The 20,584-nt window shown below is 34.5% G+C and overlaps 1 pseudogene; it reads left to right on the forward strand.

Moving 5' to 3' along the window:
- Positions 1-510: 510 nt before the first annotated feature.
- Positions 511-20,584, forward strand: part of LOC143387861 (transcription factor AP-2 gamma-like) — a 35,385-nt pseudogene continuing 15,311 nt past the window's right edge.

Below are 20,584 nucleotides of genomic sequence, written 5' to 3' on the forward strand. Positions count from 1 at the left end.
GAGCTTTCTGAAATAACTAAATAGCATTGCCATATGATCTATCAATCCCAACATATGATCTATCAATCCCAATGTGTGTGTGTGTGTGTGTGTGTGTGTGTGTGTGTGTGTGTGTGTGTGTGCATGTCCAAAAAACATAAAATCAATATGTTGAAAAGACTCATGCACTTATATATCTATTGAAGTCATATTCACAGTAGCCAGCAGGTTATGGATTCATTTGAAGTGCTCATCATTAGATGGATAAAGAAAATGTTGTGTACATAAACATATACACACACGAAGGAATAAAATTCAGACATAAAAGCATAAAATCCTGTGATTTGTGGGAAATTTGTGGGACCCTGCTGCTTCCCATTGCCAGAGATGCAAAATAAAATTTCTCTTGTATAATGACTCAACAAAAAAACTGAAAGAAGTATGAGGGAAAGGTTTCATAGGTTAAAGATGTTAATTTTTACTCAGGTAGCCTTTTGCTGCCCTTAAGGAATTGTAACTACCATTCCTGTGATGTCACCCAATCTTCAGCAAAAGGTAATTCTGTTAAGGGAGCTCATGACATTTGGCTTCCAATATATAAAGCACTGGCATAGACATAACAGCCTGATTTGAACCTAAAATAGAGTTCTTTTGTATTTTACTCATATATATTAGAAATCTAAAGCCCCAAGATCACTGTTGAAAGCCATACTATAAGAATCTTACACTGGATTTGTGCTACACTAATACTGGAACAATTAATTCATATAATTTTATCAGATTTAACATCACCATTTCTAACTATTCTGCTGGAATACAGTAGCCTTTTTTGTTTTTTAGCATTGATATCTTTCATTATTCATACATTGAAGGTCTTAAATTGCTGTTGTTGGGTAGTTTAGTTAAATGCTATAATTTTGCTTACATACTATGAATCATGAGTTAAATTATTCTAAATATTTTGAAATACAGGATTATAATCACATTGAATCATGATAGTTACATAAGAGAAAAAACTATCTTAAGAATCAGACACTTTAATAGAGGGAAGGGAACAGGGCAGGAAGTGGGGGAAGGAAAAGAGATGTACTGGGACCTGAATTATAGCAAATTATATTCTGTTTTTAAATTATGTCAAAATGAATCCTAATATTATATATAACTAAAAAGAACCAATAAAAAATAAAATATTTTAATATTCTACATGCTATACAACTGAGCAATCAACTCATTTTTTATAGTACTTCAAAAAATTTCTTCAGTTAAAATATTGGTGTATCAAAAAAGTCAGACACTTGATTATTAATATTCTTTTTCTCCTTTAGATTTTAGAACAGAGAGCCAAAGCTTGGCTCCTTCACTTCACAGCAGCTGCATATTATCACCTGTCTGCTCTTAGAATTCAAAGAACATATAAAGTTCACATGGCTATGAAGAATGCTAACAAATGGGTTAATTCAGCCATTTGTATTCAGGTCAGTTTGTCTTTTGCAGAAAAACTATGAGATGTAACTTTCCTCTTAGAAATTTTTGACATATATTGAACAATTCTCAGATTCCTTATGGAAAGATCATATAATATGTAACACTTTCAGCATATAGCTATTAGAATGACTGTAAGTTTGGAAAACTTCTTTATGGAACAGCAATAAAGCTGTGAATTACTCTCTGATGTAATTTTACTCATTTATTATACTCCCACTAGTAAAGTTGGAGGGTACCTGTTCCTCTAAATCCTTCACAACAGTGGCATCAGAAGACACCCTGATTTTTGCCATTCCAGTGAATTGGAAATGGTATCTCATTTTGTTTTTCATTTACTTGATTGCCAGCAGTTCTGAAATTTTTACATTTATTATTCAAGTTCTTATCTGTGTATCATGTGCTCTTTCTAATCTTTCTTTTTATGCACTTTGTCCCTTTTTCTACTTGATGTTCTTTTTTATTAAGGTTTATAGGAATTCTATATTCTGGATAAAGTTCTTATTTGTGTAATTAACATGCATGTAGGAATAAAATATTTAGTGAAAAAATAATTTTCAGAATGTTGTATAGTTTGATAGAATTTATATAAATTGTAAAATAAAGGTATTACTCTGCAGGATTAAATACATACATCCACATATACACACATCCAGTGTGGACTGGATGAGTCTCTACGAAGTAGAAGGGGGAAATGATACTGGAGGTTTGAAAGGCGTTTTGACCTTCTATTTCTTTCTCCTTTAGAGTTTAGCATTGACAGCCAGTTTGGCTTCCCCCTTCACTTCATAGCAGCTTCATATTATCTGCTTTTAGAATTCAAGGAGCATGTAAACTTCACATGGCTATGAAGAATGCTAACATATATAAAATATGTATATAAATGTATGTATGTTTTTGTCTACTTTTAAAAATGTGTGCATTAAAAGTGAAAAAATCTTCACATTTTAAACAGAGATGGTTTCGAGCAAAATTAGAACGAAAGAGATTTATTGAGAAATATTATAGCATCATAAAATTGAGCATGAAGTTCAAGAATGTATGAACCAGAAAAATAGGGCTGCATCAGTAATACAGAAAGCAGTACGTCTCTTTCTCCTTCGCAAAAGACAGGAAAAATTTAATGGTAGAATAACTAAACTTCAGATAAGTGAAAACTATGGTTTTTGATACAGGAATAAAACCAAAATTGAGGTTTTAGTTGAAATGTATCTGTTCATATCATATAAATTTACTGAAAATATTTATTTTGTAGAAATAAATGTATATATAAATTCAAAACAATACGGGCTGTAATCTTAAAATCATTCTTTTATCTCTTTAAGGCATTATGGAGAGGCTACTCTTGGAGGAAGAAACATGATTGTACAAAAATTAAAGCTATACTGTTAATTCTTCAGATGGTTAATAGGGATATTAGAGAAGAAGATAAACTCTACAAAAGAACCACACTTGCACTTCATTATCTTTTAACATATAAGCACCTTTCTGCCATTCTTGAGACCCTAAAACACCTCGGTTAGTTTGTTATAACAATATCTTGCATAAGATTAGGAATGCATTTTTTATCTTTGAATATTTAAAGAACATTGTGATTACACAGTATTAACTAAGACTTCATTTTTTCTTGGAGCATTGTAGTGGGGTTCATTTTGACATAAATGCATATAACTTCATATGCTCCATTTCTTTTGGGGGGGCAGAGAGGTACCAGGGATTGAACCCAGGGGTGTTCAACCACTGAGCCACATCCCCAGTCTGTTTTTTATTTTTATTTTTTCACTTAGAGACAGGATCTTGCTAAGTTGTATAGGGCTTGGCTAAGTTACTGAGGCTGGCTTTGAACTTGGGAATTATCCTGCTTCCACCTCTAAAGCCTCTGAGATTATGGGCATGCGCCACCACACCAGACCAGTTTGCTCCATTTCAATTCTTTGTACTTCTTCTTCTCCCAGTACCTCCCCTGTCCTCTTTCTCTATTCAATTGGTATTCTGTTTATTTATTTTTCTACTTAGTACATTATAGTTATATATAAAATTGGAATGCATTGTTGTTACTGGAAATTAACGTGTCTTTTTCTCTTTCAGAGGTTGTTACCAGAATATCTCCAGGTTGTTGTGAGAACATGGCTGAGAGTGGAGCAATTTCTAAAATATTTGTTTTAATCCGAAGTTGTAATCGTAGTTTTCCTTGTATGGAGGTCATCAGATATCCTGTACAAGTTTTGCTTAATGTAGCTAAGGTAGTTTTCCATTTTAATAATGAAATATTCATTGTTCAAAAAATGTAACTCTGCAAATTATTAGATAGATAGAATTGATAGAATTTATATAAATTGTAAAATAAAGGTATTACTCTGCAGGATTAAATACATACATCCACATATACACACATCCAGTGTGGACTGGATGAGTCTCTACGAAGTAGAGTAGAAATGCTCTAAATTAGAAATTAGGCTGGGAATGGTGCTGCATGCCTAATCCCAATAGCTCAGGAAGGAGTCAGAAGGATTGCATGTTCTAAGCAAGCCTCAGCAGCTTAGACTATAAGCAACCTAGTGAGACACTGTCTCAAAATAAATATTAAAAAAAAGCTGGGGATTTGGCTCAGTGGTTAAGCACTACCCTTGGTCTCAATCCATGGCACCAAAAAAGGAAAAAAAAAAAAAAACCAAATTTTGAAATTAGGCCTCTATATTAAAATTCATGTATATGAAGAGTCTTGATGGGGAAATATTTAATTTATGAATATAACTATAGATATGAATGCTATTTTGTTGTTTTATTTCTATTACTTTTATAATATGAATAATAATATGAATAATAGTATTATTGAGAACTTGTCAGTATTTTTGTACATTATTTAATTTAATCCTTATAATAATCCTGTAAAATAACTCATATATTTCCCATTTTATAGAAAAGGAATGATAATGCTTACAGAAGTTGCATACAATCAGTGGTATCTTGCCCACCCTCACAACCATGACTGTAATGTACCCAATATATTGAGGAATAGTGGTTAAGAACATAGACCCAAACTACTGAATTTGAATCCCAGTTCTGCAAGCTGTTATACATTATTTGGCCTCTCTTTGCTTTACTTTCTTCCACAGTAAAATGGGTATAGAAAAAAATAATACTCATCTCAAAATGTTACTGTGAAGATTAAATGAGTTAATATACTTAAAAGTTCTTGATACATAAACATACCATGCAAGTGTTAGCTATTAATGGTTTCTTATTTTTATGTTAGAATGATTATTTTTTGAAATCATGCAAATTTCAGTATGAATGTAATAGTATCATTAAATAAAGCATGAAAAACTAATCCTAGAATGTAATAGTATCATTAAATAAAGCATGAAAAACTAATCCTAGATTTTTAGTATCAAATTTGTTTTATTCTAAAGTAAATCTTCCTCTCAAGAAGGATGTAAAATAGTACAATTAGATCTTGCCTTACTCATTTTCTTACCCTATGACTAACTGTAACAGATAAGTTCTCTTTCATGAGAGAGTCTTGCTAAAATGGTCTTCTCTTTAGAAGCTTGCTTTTATTTACTTCAAGATATTCTTTTTTATATATTTTAGCTTTAATTTGTTTTATGTGGAACTTTTGAAGTGGTTAGGAAAGTCAAAGATTAATATGCATATAAGATTCAAATATGATAGGAGTAACAAAAAATTATCTCATGAAGTCCTTTGTACCTGTGGCAGATACTTCAAAGATTTGGCTCTAAGCTGTCTTTACAGTTGGGCAGTTTTATGCTTATTGTATGCTTATTACAACTTTTAATTCCATTCTGTTCTCTTCAAGTATGAGAAAACTACTTCAGCAGTTTATGATGTAGAAAACTGTATACACACATTGTTGGAGCTTTTGCAGATGTACCGAGAAAAGCCTGGTGACAAAGTTGCAAACAAGGGTGGAAGCATTTTCACAAAAACTTGTTGTTTGTTGGCTGTTTTGTTGAAGACAACAAACAGAGCCTCTGTAAGTATTGATCAGTTACTTTTCTTTGAGCTTGTTTTCTATGTTCTTTTATGTATAGATTTTATGTTTTTCCTTTAGTAACCATTACACTAAATAGGATTTTGCATGTGATCAAACTTGGGGTTTTTTTTTGTTGTTGTTTTTTTTTTTTTTTTTTTTTTTTTTGCCTAGTATCGGTGTGTGTGTGTGTGTGTGTGTGTGTGTTCATTGTTTCATTTTGATATTAAAGAAACTGAATTCTGAAAATAGAATTTATTTTAGTCATGTAAATAAGAATTTCCTACTTACTAGAGAATATAACAAATTACCTTAGCAGGGTAGAAAATAAGACATGTATAATTCTCTATCCACCTATCATAACCATAAATATGTCTCAAGCTTTTCTGTGCCGAGACATCTGAGTTATTCTCTCTAGGTATCACAATCAACATAAGAGTAACCAGAGCCCTGCCTTTACCCTGATAACTGTGGAAACCACTGAAGCATTTTAAGCAAGAGAATAATATTTTCCTATTTAAGTTTTAGCATCACCCTGGCTACTGACTGAAGAATGAATTTGGGAGAGCATGTATAGATATGGGGAGACCATTAAAGGAGGCAAATGTAGATGTGTAGTGGCTAGACAAGAGATTGTGCTTCACCTAGGGTTGTGTCAATGAGAGGTAAGTGGATGATTCTAGAAAGTTGGAAGAGGTAAAATTCATAGGACTTAGTATCTAGATATGACAGGTTATATTGAGTATAGTTCCTTTTTACATTCAGTATCGAATTAAATTTACAATTTTTGAATATTTCTCCTCTTTATAATTGTCTTACATATTATTTCACAATTTAAAATAATTTGCCTGCTATACTTAGAGAGCCATGCTCTTGATTGTTAAAAGCTTGAAAGCCTACTGCATAGTATTCAAATGATTGATTTTGTTATTCTAGGAGAGATTGAATTTTTATTAGGTTTTAGTAAATGTACACTTTCTTTTTTAGGATGTACGAAGTAGTCCCAAAGTTGTGGACCGCATTTATAGCATCTACAAACTTACAGCTCGTAAACATAAAATAAATGCTGAAAGAATACTTAATAATCAAAAGAAGAATTCTTCCATAGGTATTCCCGTTATTCCAGAAACACCAATAAGGACCAGAATAGTTTCAAGGTAAGCAGTTAATTGTATTCTATAATTTCATGTCACCATTCATTCATTTAAATATATATTTGTTAACACTATCATAAACAAGATATTGTTCTTAACCATAGAGAAAAAAACATTTGAATAAGAATAGACTATTCCAAAAAAAAAGAAAAAGAATAGACTATTCAGTAAATCTAAAGGAATCAATTTCACTATAATGAAATAATACTGATGTAGCTTTGGGTATTTAGTAGCTATTCAACAAATTCCTTATGTTAAATAGTTCAGACCTAATGCTAAGAACCTTGTTATATCAGTTTTATTTTCCATGTTAATCTCTATTTTTATGTGGTGCTGAGGATTGAACCCGGGCCTCATATGTGCTAAGCAAGCGCTCTACCACTGAGCCACAACCCCAGCCCAATCCAGGATGATTTTATATCAAGATCTTTTACTTAAGTATATCAGCAAAAAAAGAAAAAAAAAACCTGTTTTCTTTTTTTCTAAATAATGTAACATCACAGATTCTGTGACTAGACATAGATATATCTTTCAGGGTAACCATTTAGCCTGTTATAGACCCATAAAGATAATTGTGGTTTACCTAGTTTATGTTACTTTTTTTTTAAGGTGTGTTTGTTTATGTGATTACTCCCCATGATCAGGAAGTACAAATCATATAGAGCTGCATCTTGAACTACAAAGTGTTTAAATTTGGTTGTGCAGCGTAAAGCTATGTGGTTCAGGAAGAATGACAATGAGCAAACAGATTAATGAGTGAAATAATAAAGATAGTGACAACTACTAAGATAAAGAGAATGGCCGAGAAAGCATCATGTGATTTTTAAGTCCTGTAGGGTGAGTTGAGGAGAGGATAGCACAGAGTGGGCAGGAGTGTTGCATCATGGCATGGCTTTTGTTTTGAATAAGCTTGAGAAACCTACAGCATAAATAAGAGGAAAATATAAATAAGCCATTGGAAAATCATGCCTATGGTTGAACAGAAGAACAATTTTTTAGATAAAAATTGGAGTACTGTTGGTTTGAGGATGTAGATAGCACTTAAGGCCAAAAGATGAATGAATATGATCATGGATTGAAATTTCACTCATTTCTATGACTCCTTTCCATCGTATGGATACATACCGCATTTTGACCACTAACCAATGGTGAGGCATTTAGATTTTTAACAAGAAAGAATAAGAAGATGGAAGTGTACATAGTAGGGATTTGTGTGAGAAGATACATGAAACTCTCCCCTGATTGATACCGTTTTCTCAATGTGGTGTGATATTTTAAACTCAGCAACTCAGAAGTAGCTTAGAGGGTATGGAAGGGATATTTGAAAAGAGGAAAGAAATAAAATAGTCATCTGGGAGAGCAGAAGCATACTAGGCAATTCAAATGCCCGTTTGACATAAAATAAAAATGTATAGTTTCTTTAGCAATATCTGTATAGGAATGGAGAAAGAAGATATTTCTATTTAATTTGGAACCCAAATAGAATTTTCTAGACAAGTTTGAAAAGAGAAAGAAACAGAATGGAATAATATTGAGATAACTAAACTAGTTAGGGAGGAAATTGAGAATAACATTCTAATGAACAATAGGTATGTGTTGAGGTCAAGTGAACTAGAGATCTCAGCAGGGTGAAGGAATTGGTTCAGTGACTGTATTAAAGCAGATAACATGGATAAATCAGAAGTGGTGATAAAGTCTAGAATGTAAACTATGTGATAAAGGATTGGTTAAGAAAGAATGGAAGGAAAGGGTTGCAAAAACTGAGAATGCTGTTGGTTTTTTAGCCATATGGATGTTGATATTAATGAGAATGGTAGCAGGAGTTGGGGGAAGTCCAAGAGCAGGTTCGTAATTAGGAGATGGTCAATGAGCAAAAGATGGTAGCAAAATAAGTAGTATAAGCCTCAAAGAAGCCAGTATCATAAGGAAATATTCTAGAACTGATAATTGGCAATAATATGAAGTTCTTCCACCTCTTTGAAAAGGTTGTAAGAGAAATGATGTGTCATGAATTAGTTAACACATAAAGATAAAAATTAACTCTTTTAAGAAATTAACTCTTTTAAGAAATACACTGTTTTAATGCCATATTTTTATTTTTATTTTTTTAAAACAGACTTAAACAGGATTGGGTTTTAAGAAGAGATAGTATAGAAGAAATCACCAATTCTCTGCAAGCTATTCAAATGGTGATGAATACACTTGGCATTCCTTATCAGTAAATATAAACATTTTCAGTGTGTACAGTATAAAGAAATATTAAAGTTAATTATGAATATATAAAGTGCTTTTTGCTTTCTATGTACAATTTCTAAAATCTGACTTTGTATTAAAAAATATGTATATTACAAATAACTAAGCTGTTTATTAAATTCTTCATTGTTTTTTATTTAATATAGCTGTATGCATATAACAAATAAATATGTCATAAGATGATTATAATACTGTTACTCATGTCTATTAAAGTGTTATATTAGTTTGAATGTAGTCATATTCCTAAAAGTAAAGGAATCAATTATTACCTGTTTTATTGATAAGCAAAAGCATTTTACTAAAACACATGTTGAAAGTCAAAGATTCTGTCTATTCACTTAGAAAATGAGAAGAGCATAAAATATTCCCACACATGTGTATGGATAATGTACTAATTTGTATCCTTCACTGGGTAAAGCATCCAGAGAGTTAAATGAGCTTCTCTAGGGAAATTATAAGAATATAACCAGTAAGTGTATATATACTAAAACCCCTTAGCTTTGAACTGATTTTAATTTGTATTATAATTTATTGTGGGAAGAGAATAGTATTGCTTTAAAAGAAACTTGTTGTTCATTTACATACTACAAATTGGAAAGTTATTTAGTTTGAAAGTTACTTATTTTGTAAACTTTAGGCTATTGACATCTGTATCTATGTGGCTCCAGGGCCACAGAAGTCTGATAGGACCTCAAAGTTTTCCATGCATGGACACTATAAAAATGTTATCTGTTTGAAATAGTAAGTAAATCCTAACTAGCCTAAAATTATCTGCCTATGTTATAGTTTGCATCTCAGGTGTCCAAAAGCTCTTGTGTTGATGCTGTAATGTTCAGAGGTGAAATGATTAGACTATGAGAGCTAATCAGTACATCCTAGTTTGAATGGACTCACTCAGTGGTAACTGTAGGCAGTTGAGGCAGGCCTGATGGAAGTGAGTCACTGGGGATATGCCCTGGAAGGGTTCATCTTCCCTGAAACCCCTTCTCTCTCTCTGCTTTCTGGATGCCATGAATGGAGCAGTGCTTCTCTACCACACCATTCTGCCATGATCTTTGCCCTCACCTTGGGCCCAGAGAAATGGAATTGGCTGTTTTTAGACTAAGACCTCTGAAACCATGAGAGCCAAATAAACCTTTCCTCTTCCAAGTTGTTCTTGTTGGATATTTTGGTCACAGTGATCCAAAGCTAACACAACTTATAATTTGGTTAAGATAGATCTAAACATATTCATGTGTTCAAAAGTATATTCAAATATAATGGAGATTTTTGTTTCCCACTCTTTATTTTTGCTCAATGAAGTGTCAGTACTAAGTGTTTTTCAAACCTTGTAATTTTTATTGACTTTCTCATTGTTTTGTTTTCCTTCATTCAACAGAGCTTTACTATAAATAATCTATTTACTTTGGTAAATTATATATACTTTTAGGATTTAATTGGCCAGCATATAAACGTTAATGGTGCTAATTTCTTATAAATATAACTATAACCAATTGCACAATAAATATTATGCATGCAAGAAAATGACTTCCTGATGTTTAAATAGTTTTTTTTCCTTGTTGAATATTACACAAAACCAAAAATCTTTTGAAGGACATTTAACAGTATTACTGAGCCAGGGAGCGGTAAGCGGTAAGTGGTAAGCAGTCCTACCAGGACTTCCCCTTTGCCCATTCCCAGGGAGAGGTGTTAGATTTAACAAGTAAGGAATTATAGAGCTGTTCCTGCACAACCCTGTTTTACTATGTGGGGTGAAGTTGCAGCCTACTCTGCAATTTCCTTTATGGTTTATACACTGTCAAATTTAATGATAAGGATATTGTGTCTTGTGCATTACACAGAAGTACAATTCCTATCTTAGAACAGCTAGATAGGGTGAGATTTAAAAAAAAAATAATTGTTGGTTCCATACTTTAGATATTGTGAATTGAACTGCTATAAACATTGATGTGGCTATATCTCTGAATTATGCTGATTTTCAGTTCTTTGGGTATAAACGAAGGAGTGCAACAGCTGGGTCAAATGGTAGTTCCATTCCAAGTTTTCTGAGGAATCTCCACACTGCTTTCCAAAGTGGTTACACCAATTTTCAGTCCCACCAGCAATGTATGAGTGTACCTTTTCCCCCACATCTTTAATAACACACTTATTATTGCTTTTATTCTTGATAATTGCCATTTGACTAGAATGAGATGAAATTTTAGAGTAGTTTTGATTTGCATTTCTCCAATTGCTAGAGATGCTGAACATTTTTTCATATATTTGTTGATGGATTGTATTTCTTCTGTGAAGTGCCTGTTCTGTTCCTTTGCCCATTTATTGATTGGGTTATTTGTTTCTTGAGTTCTTTATATATCAACAGATGAATGGATAAAGAAAATATGGTGTATATACACAGTGGAACATTACTCAGCCTTAAAGAAGAATGAAATTATGGCATTTTCAGGTAAATGGATGGAGCTGGAGAATATCATGCTAAGCGAAGTAAGCCAAACCCCAAAAAATAAAGGCCGAATGTTTTCTCTGATAAGTGGATATGATCCATAATGTGGTGAGTGTGGTAGGGAAGAATGGAGTAACTTTGGCTTGGGCAGAAGGCAGTGATAGGAGGGGATAGAAAGGATAGTAGAATGAGTCAGACATTATTACCCTATGTCCATATATGATTATATAATCTGTATAATTACATCATATACCACCAAAAGAAAGGAGTTATATGCCATTTATGAATGCTGTGTCAAAATGCATTCTACTGTCATGTGTAACTAATTAGAATAAATTAAAAATAAATTGTAAGGTGAAAAAATATAAAAAGCAGTGTAGTTGGGGCTGGTGTTGTAGCTCAATTGTAGAGCACTTGCCTAGCACATATGAGATACTGGATTCAATCCTCAGCACCACATAAAAATAAATAAAGTATACAATTTAATGTTTTAAAAGAAATACCCAATACTTAAAAAAAAAAAAGCAGTGTAGTTGCATCACTACCCTGTAATTGCGTTGCATTCCTCGTTTTCACTTACCAGTCCTACATGCCCTTCCAGTGGAGTCTCCTCATTCTATCTCATACTCAGGTGTGAACACTTCATTTAATTAACTTGGCCAGCTTCCCATTTCATCCATCTCTTTTATGTCCATTTCAGTATTCGGTAAGACTCATTTAAATAATGCAATATGTTTTTTGCATATTTATTTACATCAACAGCATCCTGAAGAGCACTTTTGCTATGGTCATGCATAGTTTTAAACACTCGAAATGACTAGTGCTATTTCATTGTGGTTTTAATTTCCATTTCCCTAACAATAATGATATTGAGTATTTTGGGGGGGGTTTCATCATTGAAAGAATTGTTCTAAGTTGTGAGAGATCTTTAAATCTTTTTGAACACAAGTCCTTTATAGGATATGAGAAGTACAGAAGTTTTTAGTTTTTATGAAATCCAATTTGTTTTTTTTCATTTACTGATTATGCTTTCGGTGATATAAAATCTCTGCTTAACCCAAAGACATAAAGATTTTCTATTACATTTGTACTGTTTAGTTCATTGATCCATTTCAAGTTAATTCATTTAAAAAGACTATTCTTTCTCCATTGAAATGTATTTTTTTTTATGATCTGGCTTCTTTGGTTTGCAAAATGTTCTTTGGACCACATGGCTATTGTTCCACATACATATGAAAAAAAATATCCTGCTGTTGTGTAGAGTGTTTGACAAACCCATTTCAGGCAAATTAGGTGATAGTGCTATTCAAGTCTTCTGTCTACTTACTACCTGTCTTTTCTTTTACCAGTTATTGATAGAGGGTTGTAGTAATTGCAGATTTGTCTATGTCCCCTTGAATCAAAAACCAATTAACTGAATGTATTTTGGAGCTCTCTTATTATGTTGTCTTAATATGTCTACTAATCTAATTATGGAATGATCTAGTTTCTTAGTAACTTTTTTGTTGTAAAATTTTGCGTTATTTGTATAGCAACTCCAGTTCCTGCTCCCTTTTTCTCTCTGTCTCTGGCCACCCCCCCATTCCTATCCTTAAAATGTTTTAATTGTGGTAAAACACATGTAACATTTTAACCATTTTAAGTGTGTGCAGTTTATTGGTATGACATGCATTCACATTTTGGGTATTCTAATTCTGGTTTGCATAAGCATGTATATTAATTTCTGAGGGCTACTGTTACAAATGATCACAAATTTATTGGCCTAAAACAGCAGAAACTTATTCTGTTTGGGAGATCATTGGTCTGAAATGAAGATGTTGGCAGGGCTGCAGCCCTCAGTATCCAGGAGTGACTGTCCCTTGCCTCTTCAAACTTTGTAGATTCCTGGTATATTTCTGGGCTTCTGGCTACATCACTATACTTTCTGTCTATAGTCTATTGCTTCTTTCTCTTTTCTTTATTTAATCTCCTTCTGCCCTACTTTTCAAACATATGTCATTGAGTTTTGGGTACACAATGGTAATCCAAGGTATTTTCATCTCAAGATTCTCAACTTATATCTACAAAGACCCTTTCTCCAAATAAGATGACATTCAAAGGTTCTAGGATTTGAACATTGAAATCTCTTTTGGAGGTCCCCACCCAATCTACTATAATATAGTATACCCATCCACATTTTACTTTTAACCTATCTGTGTTTAAGAGGTGTCTTGCAGAAGATATATGATTTGGACTTTATTGTTTAATTTACTCTAACAATTGTCCATTTAATTGGGGCATTTAGACTTATTATAGTTATTATGATTATTAGTATGGATGGTTTAATTCTTCTCCCTGTTCTTTGTTTCCTATTTATCCCATCTGTTCCTTTTTTCTGTTTTTTTTTTCCTCTTTTGGATTGATTGAATAGTTTTTGTGATCACAATTTATCTACTTTGTTGGCAATTAATATTTGTCATGTTATTCTGTTATTCTGTGGCTGCTTCAAGGTTTTTAGTAAACATCTTTAACTTACAACACTATCTCTAATAATATTATACAACTTTATATACATTACTAAAGATTTTCCAATTTAGGGCTGGGGCTATAGCTCAGTTGGTAGAGTGCTTGCCTTTCATGCACAAGGCCCTGGGTTCAACCCCCAGCACCACACACACACAAAGAAAGATTTTCCAATTTATTAAATTTATTCTTCCCCTGCCTTTGGATTGTTATCAATAGTTTACTTCTAGTGTATTAAATAAATTATCATTTCATCATTTTTACTTTAAATAATCATTAATTTTAAAGAGACTTAAATTTTAAAAATAAATTTGTTTATATAGGTGCTATATTTGTTAATCTTCAGTCAATTAGTTAGTTGAATATTTCTATCTGGTGTCATTTTCCTTCTGCCTAAAGGACATTTTTTCAACATGATTCATAATGTAAACCAACTGATCAGGAATTCTTTCAAGTTATGCATGTCTAAAAGAACCTTTTCTTACTATTATTATTGTTATTATTTACTTTTTTGGCCTTCATTTTTGAAACATTTTAATTGATTATACAGTTATAGATTGGGAGTTTTTTTGTATTTTGTCTTGTTTTTATGAAACTTAGGATTTTATTTCTAAAACCACTTCTAATTTGTGAGTGTGTGTGTTTAAAGATCAAACTTTAGAATACTAAATTATCTCAGTAGTATGTCTAAAATATACCTCAAGATTGCTACTATTTTAAAGTTTTATTTTTGAGATCAAGAGTTTTAAGTGTAAAACAAGTAGTGCTTTTCCAAACTCACAATCTGGATATTGAGATTATGAATTAGCTGAGCGACTCCAGTCTTTACTCCAGTATTACATTAATAATAAATAAGCAAACAAAACTAGTCAGAAAATTTTTGAAAAGATGACTTGAAGTGTGAAAACTAGATTCACATTATCTATCATAGTGAGAGTAGTGAAAATATGATACTAAAAAATCTAAAATAAATGATGAAATTGTTAGAAAAATCTAAAAATAGACCTAAAATATGTACATGAATTTAGTAAATTACCATGATGGAAATTCAGAACAGTGCAAAAACAGTGAATTATTTGATAAATAATTGGAATAAATTGGCAATCCTAATGGGGAAAAACAGTTACTTCTCTGATAACTATCCACAAAAGTTTTATGTTTAGTAGATTCTGCCTGGCCTCCCAGGCCTTCCTTGAAACATTAGTGGAAACCTCCATGATTCACTGAATCCATCATCGTGCATTCCTGCAGAAATAGCACCACTTGAATGCCATGGTCTACTGCCATCTTGACCAGTACCTGGGCCTCCTAGGACTACAGCTGCAGGAGTTCTGAGTGACTGGGCAGCTGAGCACAGTGAAACAACTGTGTGTGTAGGGTGCCCAGGAACTCTTCTCAAAAGAATTTTTCCTTTTACACACTTGAGCATATGATGTAATGTGATTTTTTTTCAATTCCTGCCATGCCTTCAAGTCATCAGGTCTTGTGCCAATACTTAGCATCTCTTTAGTAGCTATAATGTCTTTAATAAAACAACCACAACTTTCTTTTTTTATAATTTTTTTTTAGTTGTAGATGGACACAACACCTTTATTTTATTTATTTATTTTTATATGGTTCTAAGTTACACCACTGTACTACAACTCCAGCCCACAACCACACTTTTCTTTCTTTCTTTTTTTGGAGGGGGTAGGTGGGTACAAGGGCTTAAACTTAGTGGCAGTCAACCAGTGATCCTCATCCTCAGCCCTTTTTTTTTGTATTTTGTTTAGAGACAGAAACTCACTGAGTTGCTTAGCACCTCGATTTTGCTGAGGCTAGCTTTGAATCCATCCTCCTGCCTCAGTCTCCCTAGCCACTGTGATTACAGGCATGTGCCACCATGCTCCCGACACAACCACATCTTTCTTGACCCCAGTTTTGAAAGCATTTTTCTGGCCAAATTGCAAATTTTTACACTGTTTTTGATCTAGTTTTGCTCTTAATTTTTAGAATAAACCTGGCTCAAAACTGCCAGAAATATCCATGCCATGGACTGAATGATGTCCTGCCTTGAAATTTCCTCCACTAGATTAATTGGTCTTTCACTTTTAAATTCAGCCTCACACAAAGTCTCAGGACATGAGTAAAATGTAGCCAAATTATTTCTCAGAATATAACACAAACATGCTGACCAATTTCCAATTGAGTCCCCATTCCCCTCTGAAACTTTACATGATAATTTTCCTTAATTCAGAACTTTTATTTATTAACATCTATATTTATACATATTTGGACAAATATATACTTGTGACTCTTCATGTATGCAAACATTCTCATTCACTCTCTAACACAAACCCTATTACAATAGGACTTTTAGTCCAAATGCTAAACTCATTCTTCTGCCTAAATGACACTGCAAACATACCTACTGTCCCTGTTTCACTGGATGTTGTCTTTTACACTGAAGTAACTGAGGTACGGGATCCTCTGCTATGGGGTATTGATGTCTACAGTACTTCTGTGCAGAACCTAATTCAACACTATGTATCAAAATCACAGGCCCAATGCCATTCTATGTTTCAGATCTTACCTAGTTATAAATTTTCATCTGTACACTTCACCTATACATTCTTACAAATACTCCAATTTCTCAAAACAAATTTTCACCCAACAGAATGACTCCTAACCAAAATCGACCATGATATTAACCCTAACCATACTCTGCTCCCTCAATCTAATTTCACATAAGAGCAGGATCCCTGGAGAAGATGTAGGCAGCTATGTAAAACCTGAGAAACATAATGTAATCTTGCATGGCAAATACCCTGGGATAAGCCTGAATAAGCCTCTCTCTTCTCAATGCAGGGAAGATGGACCCAATCAGGCCTGTGTGGATAGCTGATCCCAGGCTCCTATGGTATGTATACATTTATATCTTTTGAAAATGTCACAGGAAGATGGGGCAGCCTCCATCTCATGGGACCCTTGGAAACAACTATTAGGACAAAGTGGTTGCAAAGGAAATGACCTCATTCACTTCTCTGAAGGAAGTGACCTCACCTCACTTCCTTGGTGATGAAAATCTCTTAACTTGGGATTCATGTAGTGGGGCACCCAGAGCCAGTCCCAGTCCAAGTGGGTTCACTTGATTGGAGGTACAAATGTCAGAGTCATTCTTTCTTGGCACCTTGTGATGTGTGGATAGACAAATTCCAGGAAAGGTCTGAAAAGGGGCCTTTCCTGAGAAAGAAGTTACTGGCTCATCAGAAATGGCCAAGGAGACCAGAGCTGAGACAGGACAGGCCACTGCTGGGGAATATAGTTACAACCACCAGTCAGAGGATAGATGCAGGCCAACTCCAGAGGGGGTTTATGTGTCTTAGTGGATGTGTGTTTAAATTTGTGGTTTTGTCTCATGTTCTGAGAACATGGAGGAAAAAGGGTATCTTGGGTTTGAAATAGACTGTTTACTAGTGAGTCCTTTTGCTAATGGTGAGTGTTTCTATATCAATGGATCCCACTGGGTTTGTGGTTAAAGAGAGTAGAGAGAAGAATGCAGCAGTGAATGTGTCCTGTGTAGTGAAAAGCTTTCCAGCACTCCTCATGGCCAATTTATGAATAGACTGTTGCTTGCCTTGCAGATGGGGAACACCTACCATGTTTCTAAGTTCCTGTATTGTTCCTGAATGTTGGTCACTCTCTGAAGGGGCTTGGGGTTTTGCATCAAAGATGTTTACCACCTCCAAGCTCTGTGATGTGGCCATGGACTGCATTGCTGAAGGGAATCCAAGCATCTCAGAGAACTCAAAAAATAGTGGGACTGGTTAGGCTCTCTCTGGAGAATCTCTGCTTGGATATATAGCAACCCAAGTAGCATGATCAGGAGCTGTCAGTGCCATAGTGTTCATCTTGTGGAAAAGTCTGTCCCCAGGCTTTTTTCTTACCTATGGTTCTGTTCCCCAGAATGTTAGGAAAGTCTTTGGTTTAGGCCACCCCCTCTGTGAAACCCCAAGAAAACAGTTTCAAATGGAAATGAAGAGGCCTCATCTGTGGCTGTTAGGTAAAGGGCTTTGTAAAAGATGTGTTTGAAACAGCCTCTTGGCCCTGTTTGAGGTTGTGGATTAGATTCTCAGCTCTCCAGGATATTAAACAAATATGCCATGTGTCCATCAAAAACTAAAAGGTTAAAAACAAGAGTAATTTTGGATGAAGTCTCTTGCCTTCCTCTGCTCAGGCTCCTGATCCCTATGAGGTCAGAACAGGGATCCTCTGGGTCAAATGAGTTGTTGCAAGCCCTCCAGTAACTAGCACACAGGTGGTTGGATTTTTTCATGAGTCCAGTACACATAAAGAATTTCCCCCTTGCAGGCAGTAGGTCTCTAATTTGAGAAGCAGAGAAGTATTAACTATAGGCCTATTTTATCTATCCTGTTTCTCAGGAAGGGTTTTCAGGCCACCATCACTTTAGGCAAATGAGGGGCATGAGAGCTTACTTTGAATACCATCTTAGAGTGCTCCCCCTATGGAAAACCAGAGCCAGAATGTTATGATGAGTGTCTATATGGAAGAAGATGAGGGCCATGTGGAAGTTTTCTTTGGTTGGAATCATGGTCTTTTGTGTGGTGGTTGGAAAATATGACTGGGTCTACTTTAGCTTGAACTCTAGTGTAATGCTCATTAGAGACTGAGTTCTGAAACTCAGAGACTAGTGCCATGAATTGTGTTGGGATGTTAGGAGACCAAGCATGAGAGGAACTTTTGGAAACTGAGATCTAGGCCCCGGGTGGCTTTGTCCAAATTCCTGGGAATCTCAGGAAGGATTTTACATCATTTTCTTGTAAAAGCCTTTTCAGGTATAGTTGAGAGCAAAAACAAACATGAACCTCACAATTTAGACCCCAATGGACCTGGATTCCTGTGACCTTGGCCACTCTTTGGAAGCCTTGCCTGCGTGAGATCTCCAGAGCTTATATTAAAAGGACATTTCTCACCAATTTATGGCTCCTAAATGAATCAAAACCCACAGTGCCAACTTCTTTATTCTTGAAATATGGCTAGGCCAATACCATGAAATATTTGAGATTCCCATGATCAGAAATCACTGGAGAACCTAAAGATCTCCTGTTGCTCATCATGACTGAACCAGACAGTGCCTTTTTTGACTGACTGGAATTCATGACCATAGTGAACAGAGATGCCAATGAGTTGGAGCCCTCTGTGAACTGGGCCTATAGCAGTGGAGTGCAGGTATGTGATCAAACATCTGTGGTGGGGCCCTGTGATTCTGTCATAGGCTTCCAAATGACATGCGATTGACATGGTGCAGCCATCAGACCCTAAAATTTAAAGGCATGTTATTGTGGGGAGAGGTTGTTGGGAGAGGTTTGGGGTGATGCTCAGAATCAGGTTGCTATACTCAAGTGGGAAGTATATATGGGATAGCAGCCCAGTTGGTGTTTTCTTTTGCAGACCTTCACTCACCCCAAGTGACAGAACTCTCTCCAGCAGTGTATCCCAGTTGACCTTCTTGTATTTCATGGACAAACACCAATTTCCCAGGGAAGCTGCAAGAAATGCCATGAAAACTGGAGGATGACCCAATATCTTCACAATCCACACAGGGAGACATTCAGATCCGAGTCACCACAGTTTTCTACTAAGAAAGGAATCTTCTCTGATGCCTCATGTTTGTATTGGAAATATGAAACTACGTCCTCCTGTTCACATAAATGCAGACCCAGCATGGATGGTCTCACTACAAAGGAAGCTAATGCTGCTGACACCAACCTATATTTCAGGAGCACAAAGCTCAGAGGCAGGTTTTCAAGAAGCCATTAGGCCAGCACAGCTCCATGTTTGTGGAATGTTGACCCTGTCCCCTACTTTTGGTATCACTTCTGCCACCACCCAAGGTTGTGAGCTCCTGAGAATTTTCCATTCTAGATATATATTCACAAATTTCCTTCCACTTCTCCTATAATAGTATCTTATTTGGCATGATAGTAATGTCAAGGCATTGTTATGGATGACAGTAGGAAGATTTTTATGTAGCATATGTTCCCATATATATTAAACTCATTTTCTTTTTTGTCATTTGAAATATTGAATCTCTGACATTAACCCATACCCTACTAGACTCTGACTACTTATCCTAACATGGATAAAAATCATTCTAAAAGAAGAGAAGTACAGGCAGTTCATAGGAGGCTTGGTGTATACTGGGAATTGCCTTTTGCTTATCAAGGTTACGTTTTATAAAACCCGCCATGTTTTCCTTGTAATACTTCTCTATGCATTTTCAAGGTTAACAAATGTGTAACTTCCTGACTCCTTGTCTCTATTGCCTGGGACATAATATATATTTTATATTCATATATATTGTCTTATCTGCTATCACAGGTACATTCTTGAGAGTACTCTGACTTTGGCATAAACAAATTCCGTGAAGAGATCACACCCCCAAACACTGAGGGAACTGAAAATTCAAACTACGGTGAGCTTCATGCTTCAACAAGATTATACATAAAACCATGTAGAACAAAATGAATATTTTTGGGATATGTGAATAATATATATCCCCTTATGAATTTCCAATGGAATATGTACTGCTACTATTTAATGTATTGAATATATAATATATGTATTTTCCACAGTTTTGCAAACATGAAAAATATGTGTCATATATAAACTACCTTGATTCTTTCACGTTTATCTGTGTGGATTTATAATCAACTTTTAAGAAGATATTTCTCAGAAATATTTATTTTCCTGACATACATATTCTTTATGAATACT

This window comes from Callospermophilus lateralis, unplaced genomic scaffold (assembly GCF_048772815.1).
Source record: "Callospermophilus lateralis isolate mCalLat2 unplaced genomic scaffold, mCalLat2.hap1 Scaffold_144, whole genome shotgun sequence".
In the NCBI taxonomy this organism is placed as follows: Eukaryota; Metazoa; Chordata; class Mammalia; order Rodentia; family Sciuridae; genus Callospermophilus; species Callospermophilus lateralis.